The sequence below is a fragment of the Neomonachus schauinslandi genome, chromosome 1 (assembly GCF_002201575.2).
Source record: "Neomonachus schauinslandi chromosome 1, ASM220157v2, whole genome shotgun sequence".
Classification (NCBI taxonomy): domain Eukaryota; kingdom Metazoa; phylum Chordata; class Mammalia; order Carnivora; family Phocidae; genus Neomonachus; species Neomonachus schauinslandi.
The window spans coordinates 76,832,408-76,845,008 of NC_058403.1; the positions used below are offsets into that span (position 1 = coordinate 76,832,408).

A 12,601-nucleotide genomic window follows, 5' to 3' on the forward strand; every position below is an offset into this window, starting at 1 on the left:
ATTGTATCATACTGAAAAATCCCCTGAGAGAAGCAGAAGGAGACATAAAATGGAATTCGTCAGAAAATCCACATGATGAGCATGGGCTCTGTGGGCCCAATCTTCTACCAGACCTTCTGCAAACTAGTCACAGGCACAGTTTATCTGGGGGTTCAGAACTGGGCTCTAGGTTCAAACTGCAACTCCAATAATTACCAGACTCAGGGACAATTATTTAACTTTCCTTTGCTTCAATTTCCTCATCTGTTGAAGAACAGTACCCACATCATAGGGTTATAGTCAACAAATACAAGTAATGCATGCAAAACTTGTAGTATATAGTAAGTGATTAATATGTGCTCGTCCTCTTTTCAACAGGAGCATTAGTAGGAATATTTGGAATCAAGTCAGGCTAGAGAATCTTCCTTGCAAGTCAAAGTCTTGATGGAGTGGCATAGAAAAAGTTAAGGTTTCATTAGCTCTACCTCCTCATTTTGCTCCTTGGGAAGAGCAACATAAGGAAGATACAGCCTCTCCTCTCAGTGATCTTAAGGTAAAGTAGGAGACACAGACTCATATAAACATATGAGTTATATATATTATATATATATTACATAGCATACATAACATATATGTGTATATATATACATATACATGAGAAATAAAGGCCACAAAGTTATGAATAAAATATAATGTTAACAAGAATTAGAAAGAAATTAATTCTGACTTAGGAACTGAAGACCACATCCTAGGATAGTCTATAGTGCCTCTCTGTACAAAACCCTTTAAAATTTTTTAAAAAGCTACATTTGCAAGGAAAGTAAATTATATATTTGGATCCTGGACTGAAGGAGGACAAAATCTTCATTTTTATTTAATTATTCACATCAACAATTCAAGTAAGTTAAATTCAAGGAAGCAGCAATTCCACCGTGGCCATGTTTCTGTTGCTTTGCTGTCTTCCTGGTCCCTACTGCCTGACAAAAGGACAGTGGGACAGAATGTGGTCCACGCTTGTCTAGTCTCTGATTGGCCCCTAACTATTCAATAGAGATCACTACATTTCTGAATGGTTTGGGCAAAAATTGCTGATAGGTCCCAAACTCTCTTGATTACAATATTTTAACCAAGGCAGAAAAAGAAAGGCAATTTCAAGCAGACTATAGACAAAGAAAAATTAACTTGGTTTTCTACTACCTGCAATTCTCAGCCCGGTAGAAATGCACTCTTTGTTCTGCTAAAAAACACCCTGTATTGATTATGCTGACATTGACAGTAAAGCTGTGTGGTGGTTAGTTTTCTTTAATTCTTTTTTCTTCACATCTCAGATGAGAAAGTGGGTTATGATTCATCCTGCACAATCTGAGTCAAAATTCATTTTTGTCTCTTTTCAATTAGTTCTTCTGCATTCCACATTAAAAAGCAAGAGTAGTTTGCTCAGCAAATGAGGACACTGTGGTATGTCTTTGTGTGTTGCTTTCTCACACACAACTGAAAAACATTTTCTGTATCCTCTAATGATATTCCAATAACAAGAGAACACCATAAGAAAACACAACATGCTAATTCAAAGAGAGACAAATACTAACATTAAAAATTCAGAGAGCTTGATTATTACACACTAATCATAAATGGCATAAATCAAGCCATATACTGCACTGGGAAACAATACTAACAACTCTCAAATTTTTGATCTGTTATGGTTTAGAATGCATTTTCACATCTATTGATTTTACTTAATCCTCACAATATGTATATAAAACAGGAATAATGATCTTCTTTAATCGGTGAAATAAGTGAAACTCAGAAAGGTTAAGAGGTTAAATAAAATTGCTGAAAACTTTATTTAATAGAGAAAACCTAAATAAAGAATTTGGTTCCATCTCTTAACCTGCCCTTGGATAAGTTGGTTTCTTTGGCAAGATGATAACTCTAATCTTAAAACTGCCAAAATAAGGTCTTTAGATAATGTGTACCAATATGTTCTAAGGCACACCAGAAATGTCAAATGTCCACAATGTCATACGGATAAGATATAGAACTTATACTCAGATTTCCTGACTCAAAGTCCGGTGCTTGTTTCCTGGTGCCATGTAACAAAAGATGAACTCTTCGTTTTTATGACAGTGCTGTATTATCTATGCTGAAGACCACTGTCACAGTGATGGTTACCAATATTAACCTCACTTACGTAGGCCAAGTAACATTAGTGAACAACATTGCAGACTCAGGACAATCCTTAAACAGTGATGCTAGAGTGCCCACCTCAGTAAAGAGTATTCCTTATGTTCTGTAATCCTATTTTATTTTTATTAACTTACAGTTAAAGCTACTGTAAATGCAGTGAACCTTCTCAACAACCTTAAGAAATGAGGAACAGTACTGAGCAGATATAAAATGGTCCAGGAAATATAATTCTTGAGCTAATTTTCCAATTCTTCTATGAAACTCTGACGCAAGCAATGTTGTAATTTTAAAAAGGGCAGCTGTTTTCCTATCCATCTATGTTTTAATGATGTATGAGAGGGCAATACGTGAAAAGTACTGGAAGCAAAAAAAAAAAAAAATTAAGGGGCTGAAGGATCCCTATAAATCATGTAGTTCGATCTCCTAATACAAAAGATGAAGCCCCTGGAAAAGGGGCTGGACTAAGATGTCACAGCAAGTCAGCAGGATAGTGTCAGGCCCAGATTCTGGCCCCTGAATGCTTGATTTCTGGCTCTTTACACCACTACCCTGCCTCTTGTGATAACATAATGACTCTAGGTGCAAAAAAAGGTTTATTTTGTAAAAGTCAACTCAGTGGGTGACCTTGAGGCAATTATGTCAACATGGTGTTCCACCAGTTTGTCTTCCTGTTGAATTACATCCACATTTCTCAATACTTTGAACATTACAGTGTTCATGGATGAGCATTTTAAAATTTGAATATGGTATTTAATTTAATGTGTTGTAAGGAGAAAAAGCAGCACATATTTCAAACTGTAAAATCAAATTGTGGCATTATTGATATGGATGAAGATAAAGTAGGCTAAAAAGTTCATTAATTTAAATAGAAATATTAGGCAAATAATAGTACAGATAGTTCATGTATATGGTAAAACTTATGAAGGTGCCTCCAATTATCACAGAATGGGAGGCTCTGAAGCTATATGATTTCTATGTGTCTCTCTAACTTTGCCATGATCCTAAGGCTAAATAGGAGAGAAAGAGAGGCAGTGGAGGTTAATAGCCATTTTCTAGTACATCGAGCCTACTGCATCCTCTTAGCCTCCTTCAACAAGTCACTCCTGCACAGTGTTTCTGTCTTCTCATTGAAATTTAACACATGATGCTCACTTACAGATAAGAGTGGAGTTGAGTCCAGGATTCGGACAGATTGAAGGTTTGATGGTTAGAGAACCAACTGAGGTCTGAGCTTAGAGCTGTGTACTTCTGTAACAAATCTGGGAGAATTTAATACAACATGACTGACATTGGAGTCAGTTAGGAAGAGAATTGGAATAAGGTCATTAATTTGGACCTGCTTCTGGGTCTTCCCAGGTTATTGGCCTTGGATATTTTGTTTGTTTTTCTTTAAAAGGATTCAACTGTATTTGCTGGGAATTCTAGCCACAGATAGTATGTTGTCAACCAGTCTACTCCCCAGCAATAGTCTCTCTTCACGTGAACTCCTGTGACATTTAATCTGGCCCAGGTCAGCTGGTAATAGTGGGAAAAGCCCCTGAACCTGGATGAGAAACAATGTATTTTCCTTTGCCAGTCATAAAATTGGTTCACCACCAAAGCACTTGGTGCTATAGGCTTTAACAATGCTTTATCTTCTCAGCCATTACGTTACATTCTATTATTTCCCATAGCATACACTACAATGATTGGTGTATAGTAGGCACTCAGTAAATATTTGTAGATGAGTGAATACATTCAATTAAAAGTACAATAGACGCCCATCAAATAGAACTCCACAGATGTTCAAACAATGGCTTTGCTGACAATTAATTAGCCCTTCTGACAAATCTAATGTCACTTCAGAATCTGGAAGGAGATGATTATCTGTGTGTTTCAGAGGAAGTTGTGGGAAAAGAGCAGGTGAGGGGGAAGGAGGATGGTATGGAGGGTAAAGGGAGTAGAGTTCACAGTTATTTGTATTTGTGTATTGAAGATCAGAAAATGCATAATTAGCACTTGCAGGTTCAGGTCTCAACTCCAGCCACATAGTTCAGCACACAAACATAAACAACCTATGAATTGGAACTTTTTTTTTTGGTCACACAACGTGTGTTCCCGCCAGCTCATTCTCTCCCAGAATGATAAGTCTGCTGTCAGTTATTAGACAAAAAAAAAAAAAAAAAAAAAGTTTCATTATGAATTAGGAATCTCTTTTCTACATTTCATTCTCTGATGAAGGGAATGATGATCTCAATGTAACTGAATGCGTGGGTGTCTGCTGTTGATATAAAGATCTATGAAACAGCCATCTGGGTGGTGGTTCACAGCCTGGAAGGGGTCTAGTGGAAGTGAATGACCTTTCACAGCTGGTTGCTATGGAAAACACACATAAACTTGGGTTAAGGATATTTCTTTCAATGTGATGCCCTGCTCATCTGACTCAATTAGATTAGAATAGCAGAAAATTGAGGAGTTAAGAGATTGGCCTGGGAACCAAAGACTATAAACCCCACAGTGGGAAATGAGGGAACTTAGAACATCTCAACTATGTAACCCATCAACTGACCAACTTCAGTCCTTAATTGTAATAGAAAACGCATGCAAAAGAGATCAAGTTCAAGGTGTCAATTTAATTTTCACTGAAAGTTCAATGAATGTAGCAAACGTATCTTACTCTACACATTCTCCGGTACCTTTAAGTGATTAAAAAAAAAAAAAAAAGGAATGAGGCAGTCTGAATTACAATCCCTGGCTCTATCGCTATCTAGTTTGCAACTTAGAAAACTTATTCGTTTCATCATCTCTAACACTGAGGGGATTTTCCTTAGATAGTCTCTGATTCTTTCCAGCTCTAACCTTTTATGATTCCATAAGATGCTAAATAAATGTCTATTAAACAAATGAAGTATTTTCCCTCTGTAGTTTACTTTATACCATGTCCTGCCACAGGGAATTTGTAATGTCTACTCACAATTTTCATTTATATGTTCATTAATTAATGAAACAAATATTAAACATCTCCTATCAGTCAGGCCTTGTTCTAGAAGTGAAGATGGGATCACAGCAGTGAATGAAATAAACTATTGCCTTCAGACTTTCATTCTAGTGGGGAAAATAGACATTAAATATTATAAATAAGAAATTTGATGAAAATGAAAAAAAAAAGATACTGGGAATCTCTTCAGGAATTTTGTATTTAAAAATCAAGGAGCTCAGGACATTATATGCACATAGGTCCTAACAAGTCATTGATTTTATTTTATCATTTTTAAGGGCAATGCATATTTCACTTAAGTTTGAATGGGTTCACAAAAATGTCAGGCAAACCCACTTCCTCACCTTTCTGAATAGCCCTGCCATCCCTCTTCGCACTAGCAGAGACTAATTTCTCTTCTTTATTCAGAAAGGAACTTTTGGTCCTCGAGTTTAAAATACTTCCCAGCTGTATGACCTTGAATGAGTCATTTGGACTTCAGTTTTCTGGAAAATGAAACATTGTTCTAGATAGTTTCTAAGATTAAATTCTTCTTTATGACACTGTAAGTCCAGGTTCCCAAATCAATGCTTAAAAACATACTATATAGCCAAATTAACTAAAAATTAACGTGTGCTAAGATGAAACACATAAATGCTTAGGACTATTTATTTAGTGCTGTAAACATATATTGCCCCAAGCAAACATCTTACCAGAAATCACTACCACAAAAGGAAATATATCTAATATGTCTCATTAACTAGAAAACATTCTATTCCCACGACCCACAGATACCTTAAACAAAGAGCTGGAGAGAAATAAAACTGAGAAATCCATTTTTTCCCAAATCAATATAACTTTTTCTCTAAGCCACTCATTTTCTAATTTTTCTTCCATTGTGGTTTTTGGGGGTTTTAATTAATTAGGTCATTTTTTTTTTTTCCTGAGAAAATAGGATGCTTAAGGCCTCAGGTTCCATCCGTACTAAAGACAACTGCCCACCTGGAGTCATTTCCCAGTTTGTAATTGACAGGAGCACTTTGGAAATTATTTTCTTGGCATAAAATAATAACAAAGAAAAACAAATTACCTAGCACCTCTCAGTTGAGACCCCCTAAGCACTTTTCAAACCAGACACACTGTTCCTTGTACTGATGAGAAAGCTAAAGCATAGAGTATGTTCACTGATCTACCTCCCAGTTTATGACTATCTAGCAACATGGTGGGAAGAAGAGTGTGATGGGGGAGAAAGAGAACAGGATCTGGAGTAGTAGGCCTGGGCCTCACTGAAATGCTGTGCTTCGGGAGCTATGCTTCTGGGATCTCTGACTTGCAGGGATGGGTGGTGGCCCTGGAGAGTGGGGAGTCCCTTCATTACTCAGATCCTGTGTGTCTTCATGTACCAAATGGGGAAAAAAATACTGTGTTTTGAAGGGCTGCTGTCTAGTTCAAATGATATAACAAGTATGAAAGTGCTTTACAAAATGTTCTACAGATGTCAGTTGTAATCATGTAATAGTAATGACAATCTGGGGGTAGAACAAGAAATTGGATGCAAGAGGCTGATTCTCAGGCCAGTTTAGATGCCCAGGGCAGGACAGCACTTTCCAAATCCAATCTCATTGTCCATGGAAAGCTTGAATACCTATCACCACTTCCCCAGCAGGGGGTTATGGGGCTCAGGCCCAGACTCTTCCAAGAACTTGTCTCTGTCTGCTCAAAATGTTAATTCATTACACTGAACATGAATTCGCTGGCTTCCCAGCACTTGCCTTGCTTTGTTGCTAACTTTGGAGGCATGGATCCCAAGTTTAATTCTTTTCCACATGGCAGTCTTCCAGCAGCACCCGGGCTCCAGGTTTCTTTCCTCCACACCTTCAACCATACCTCAAAGAGTGGTCTGTAGCTTCCTAAGCGTCATCGTCCAAGTCCCCCACACATGCTCACTTATCAACCCATCTTACTAGTATCGAAGACAAATGGACTACCAATCCTCACTGACTGGGGCACTCTTTCTACTCATGGACATTCACTGGACCTCCATGTTGCTCTCAACCGAGAAGATACACAGCACCAAGCACGGTGAGTTAGTTTTATTAATAAAGTAATTACAGCACATGCCCACCCATGCCTTTCTTCTCTTGAGGCCTACCACGTGCCAGGCCCTCACTGCATCTTATGTTCCACTGTCCTAGTTCCCCCAGAACAAACTTCTGGCTTTATGCAAAATTTCCCAATATACCTCAATAACAATACTCATAGAGAAACAACAACAAAAAAATTCTTAGACAAATGCCAAGTTCCGTGAAGAGAATTTACCTAGTGCTGCTGTGAAGGCATAGGGATTCTTCAAATAGCTCCCTAAACAGTTTTGAGACTCACACTCTTCAGTTTTTTTTTAAAAGAAGGAATAAGACAACACTATGTAAGCAATGCCAAGATAATTACAGCTTTGTGCTTAAAAATAAGCTGGTAGATATTTTCATTCTATCCTCAGATATATTACAGTTCTCATTTTCAGAGATACTATATTCCAATAGTATTGTCTTGGGTCTTAGGGTCTGCACAACAAGAACACCATTATTTTGGGGGAGAACTGTGCCATGTATATAGGGATAGATGTAGAACCTCTCTTACACGAACATATTTTGTCTTTCAAAATGAATGAAAGCACAAAACTTAGAGGCTCTGGGTGTGTCAACTAACACGGAAAACTCTTGGATAAATTCAAAAGATGTGGCAAAAATATCTAGAGACAAACTCAATTTTCCATTACATTTCCCCCCTCATAACTGTCTGAAAAATATAAGCTCCAATCATGACAACTAGCCCTGTAAGCTCCCTAATACTCTGGCAATGATATCTTTCTCCATATTCATCTTAGTAGCTAATTTTAAAATCCTCCCTCTCATTTTAAGTTCTGCAGTTTACCCGAACTTAAAATAATTCATAGTTCATCACCTCTTGTTCTTTCTATACATCTATCCCTGGAACTGAGAATCTCCTTTAGTATAAACATACTTTTCTAGTTGCCCAGGGAAACAGGTTGCTCTAAGATGGAAGCCTTGCTGCAAATGATTTGGGCCAGAGGCCCACCGCCTGGTTATTGAATCAGATGAGACTTTTCTACCTCCAATTTTCTTGTATGTTTCCTTTCTTCTCCCTACAAGGTAGTGTTTTGAGGCCCACTCAAGGACCCCACTACCCATGGAAAAAATACTTAGGAATCTTCTATAGCCCAATTACATAAGCCTAAATAGATGGAAAATGTTCAGAGCATGAGGGAATTTTGTCTTTCCTTTAAAGATATTGACTTACCCATCTGCTGCATGATGGGTTTCATTCCTTGTGGCAGTACTTACCTAATACTGTAATGCAACAATCCCCGATTTTGATGAAGATAGAAGAGGGAGAGCATGGAAACACTAAAACTAGAACCTTTTTAGAAGAAACCATTAAAAAAAAAAAAAAAGCTGAGACTCAGTTGAAGGTTCCCACTTGTAATATTTATCAAGGACTGACCTAAGAAAACAAGATGTGTTGTAGTTATCAGCAATTTGCCTTCTCTCAAGGTCAACAGAAGGGCTAGTCAGCTAACACGGTTGATAGGAAGGTATTGGGTGTGCTGTGATAAAGTATGTATCTGAGCCATGGCAAAAAGCCCATGCTTAGTGCCACATCAGTTAATTCAGGTGTTATACCCAGTGAAAATATATCGCCAGTGACACTGACGTTCCAGCTACACAACTTACAGCCCTGGACACAGATGGTCTCTCACTTGAAGATCATGACATCAGGAGGGAAAGGATGACATGAGGCAGGATAGCCAACTATTGACAAGCTGCAGGAACAACATATGCCTTTCTATAAGGGTAACGGATTGGCATGGACTTGAGATGAGAAGAATGAGTCCAAATGCTGAAACTTATTAGCTACGTAACCTTGAACAAGTCATTCAGCCACTCTGACTCTTGTTTCCTCACCTAAAAAATGAAGACATCATCACCAGACCTGTCAGTCAGACTATGACTGTGAATAGAGCTTTCGATAAATATCGGCTCCTATCATCACCACCCTAATGACTACCATCTCATCAGCAGTGGAAAAGGTATATGTCCAGTAGGAAACAAGGAAACATACACAAGAGAGGGAAATGTCAAAGATGCACTGTAATCATTAAAATATGCAGGTTTAGAAGGCACAGGAATGTAACTCTCTCTACTTCTCCCACCCAAGAAAGAAGTCTTAAAATAATTCATTGGTGAGGCTTCAATACATTTTTGGGGAAGAAGGGTGTCCCGGGTAGTTGTGTGGTAATGGCATCTCTAGCTGTTTTAATCTAAAGTGATTCTGCCCTCCCCAAAATAACTATATTTGTATCTGTATCTATATGTGTAGATCTACTGATCGATCTATCATCTATCTAGACTGTTTCAAAGTGAAGTTGCAGACACGTCACCCTAAATATTTCAATACGTTGCTCCTACAAGCAAGGATATTGTTTTGTAGAACCACAATGCCACTACCATACTCAAGAAATTAACATTGATTTATTATTGAATATGTAGCTCATATTCAAATTTCTCTAACCTTGCCCCAAATATTTAATAGTTTTTTTTTTTTTTTAAATCCAGAATCCAATCAGGACTCCTGCCTTCTTCTCCAACCTTATTTCCCAATATTTGTTCCTTCCCACATTGATGATTCACTTTAATGATTTTATTCTGTATCATGTTAAAATTTCCCTCCTCAGAAATGACATTTCTCTACTATCAACCCTCTTCCAAATCTCTATTAGCATACCTTTAAAGACTTAACTCAAAGGCTAACCATTCCATAAACATGTTTCCATTCCTTCCTGGGGATGTCTATTCTCCTATTTCTGAATTCTCAAAGAACTGTGGCTGAACTTCAATTAAGTCACTTGTTACTCTCAGTCTTGTGCTAGGATTAAACACTATCACTCTGTATATATTCTCTATTAGACTATAGGCACCTTTAAAGGTAAGATCCGTGTCTGCCTATAGCCATATGGATCACTTAGCAGAGTAGTTTGCACATTATAGGCACTTGGTAGATAGTTTCCACCTAAAGTAAATTTTCCTTAAATAATCCTGGCCTCAATTCATTTTATTCATTCTATATACTCAGAAGAGAATACTCTTCTTCTATTTTCTGTGTAGCCAAAGCTGATCTCCTCCATAAAACCTTTCCTAATTATCCAGTCTAAACTTTTGGAGGTGATGGATATGTTTATTACCTGGATTGTGGTGACAGAAATACAAATGTATACACACGTCCAAACCCACCAAGTTATGGACACTGATTATGTGCATTTGATTTCTGTATATCTCAATAAAGCCAGGGAAAAATTTTTAGAAGGAAAAAAAAAGTATAGAGTGGAGTCTGGATTCTAATCAAGTCCTGTAATTTATTAGCTGTTGATGTTGGGCACATTACTTAATATTTCAGTGCTTCAATTTCCTAATGTGGAAATAATAATAGCATTTACAGGGTTATATATTTTCTATAAGGATGAAATGAGTTAATTCCTATAAAGTAAATAAAATAGTGATGCCATATTGTAAGCACTCAATAAACATTAATTCCACATTCTCTCTCATGGTTCATAATCCTTATTTGGCAATGATTATTTACCAATTTGTGACTTATGTTCTATTTTCGTGAGGAACTTAAATTTAAATCAGGTATTATTAATGGATTTTTAATAGGCATATCTTATTTTCTTAAATAAAGCATGGGATAACTTTGATCTTTGAAGATATTCTATATGCCAACAACTCTGCTAAGTGCTTTCTATAAATATTTTACCCAATACTCAAAATTTAACAGTATGAGTTAAAGATTATTTCCATACTACAGATAAAGCAAAACAAAAACAAAGATTGAGAGAGCGTAAGCAACTAAGATAGTTCTTGAAGGCAAAGATAGTATTTATTTTATATCTGTTTCCCAGAAGGCTTAACACATATTCATTAACACAATTACTGTCTATGTTCAATTTTCTTTATTGCTATGTATTTAGTTGCTATGATATTTGAGGTATTTATTCTTGTTATATTAGTTTGCTTTTTATTTTTAATATACTTCGGTACAGTAGCCTTATTTTTTGCTTTTAACATCATCTTTTAAAAAGTTTACCTAAGAGGGGCGCCTGGGTGGCTCAGTTGGTTAAGCGACTGCCTTCGGCTCAGGTCATGATCCTGAAGTCCCAGGATCGAGTCCCTCATCGGGCTCCCTGCTCGGCAGGGAGTCTGCTTCTCCCTCTGACCCTCCTCCCTCTCATGCTCTCTGTCTCTCATTCTCTCTGTCTCAAATAAAATAAATAAAATCTTAAAAAAAAAAAAAAAGTTTACCTAAGATTCCAATATAAAACTTCCCCCACATCAATAACAAGAGCATGATACACTTTTAGTATATTTTAATATAACCAGAGACTTTTAAAAAATATTCTCCATGCATTTGTCCTATCAATTTGTGTTTAGCTTTTAGCTTTGTTGTATTTTGTTGGGAGTAATGCTGTTTCTATGGGAACTTACTAGTGTTGAAAGAAATTCTAGAAAACATTTGCTCTACACTTTTGATTTACCAAGGTGGGAAATGGGGCTCAAGCAGATGGGGAACATTTCACTAATTCTTAGCCAGTCAAAGGCACAGAAAGGACCAGAACCAGAATTCTTTTTTCCCACTGTTGTCCTATACCTATATACAAATCAATGCCATGTTTTTCATATCCTATCCCATTCCATCTATGGTGTGGCTTTGGACCAGTGCCCTCAGTTCACCTGTTATTACACATTCCCAAACAGGGAGCAAGGGGAAGACATGAAAATAGCAAATATTTGAAGAAGTGAAAGAAAGCTCTGTGTAATGTTTCCACCTCTATGTCTTTGCTCCTGCTCCCTCCCCCCGCAAATATAATCTCCTTTCTCTACATGTCCTTCAAGTGATGCTACTCAAACTGGGGTCCATGGATGGGGATCTAAGAAATGTCTATCACCCTGCAATGAGACAAGAGTACAAAAACAGAGAGGGAGTATTTAGGAAAGAGGGTAACACTTCAACAGGGTAATTTATTCCTGTTAAATCTCATAATGGTAAAACTTGGCCTTCCATTTTGTATTCTCTTCATTTCATTTTCTTAGTAATTAATTTTAATTGTGCTCTATACAAATTTTGGCCTCCAACAGATCGGGGAGGAAATAGTTTTTATCACAGAAAATTTGGGAGGTACTGATTTAAAAGGCCCAAGTTCAGGGGCCACCAGTTTCTTTATAAGGCATTCCCGATGCTCCTGGTGAATAGAGCTTTTAAATTTTATAGTATCTCACATAAGCCTCTCTTATGCCTCTTACAGCTTTCTACCAAGATTAGTAATTATTCATGTGTTTTTTCTTATCTCTTCTGAATAATTACAACCTCCCTGAGGACAGGTTATGTATCCGTAACACCTCATAA

General features: G+C 37.1%; 1 protein-coding gene across 2 annotated transcripts in view; it reads right to left on the minus strand.

The window, feature by feature from the left end:
* The window catches only part of LOC110582716 (LIM domain containing preferred translocation partner in lipoma), a 424,119-nt gene that overhangs the window by 138,856 nt on the left and 272,662 nt on the right, over window positions 1-12,601 (minus strand). The window lies entirely within an intron of this gene.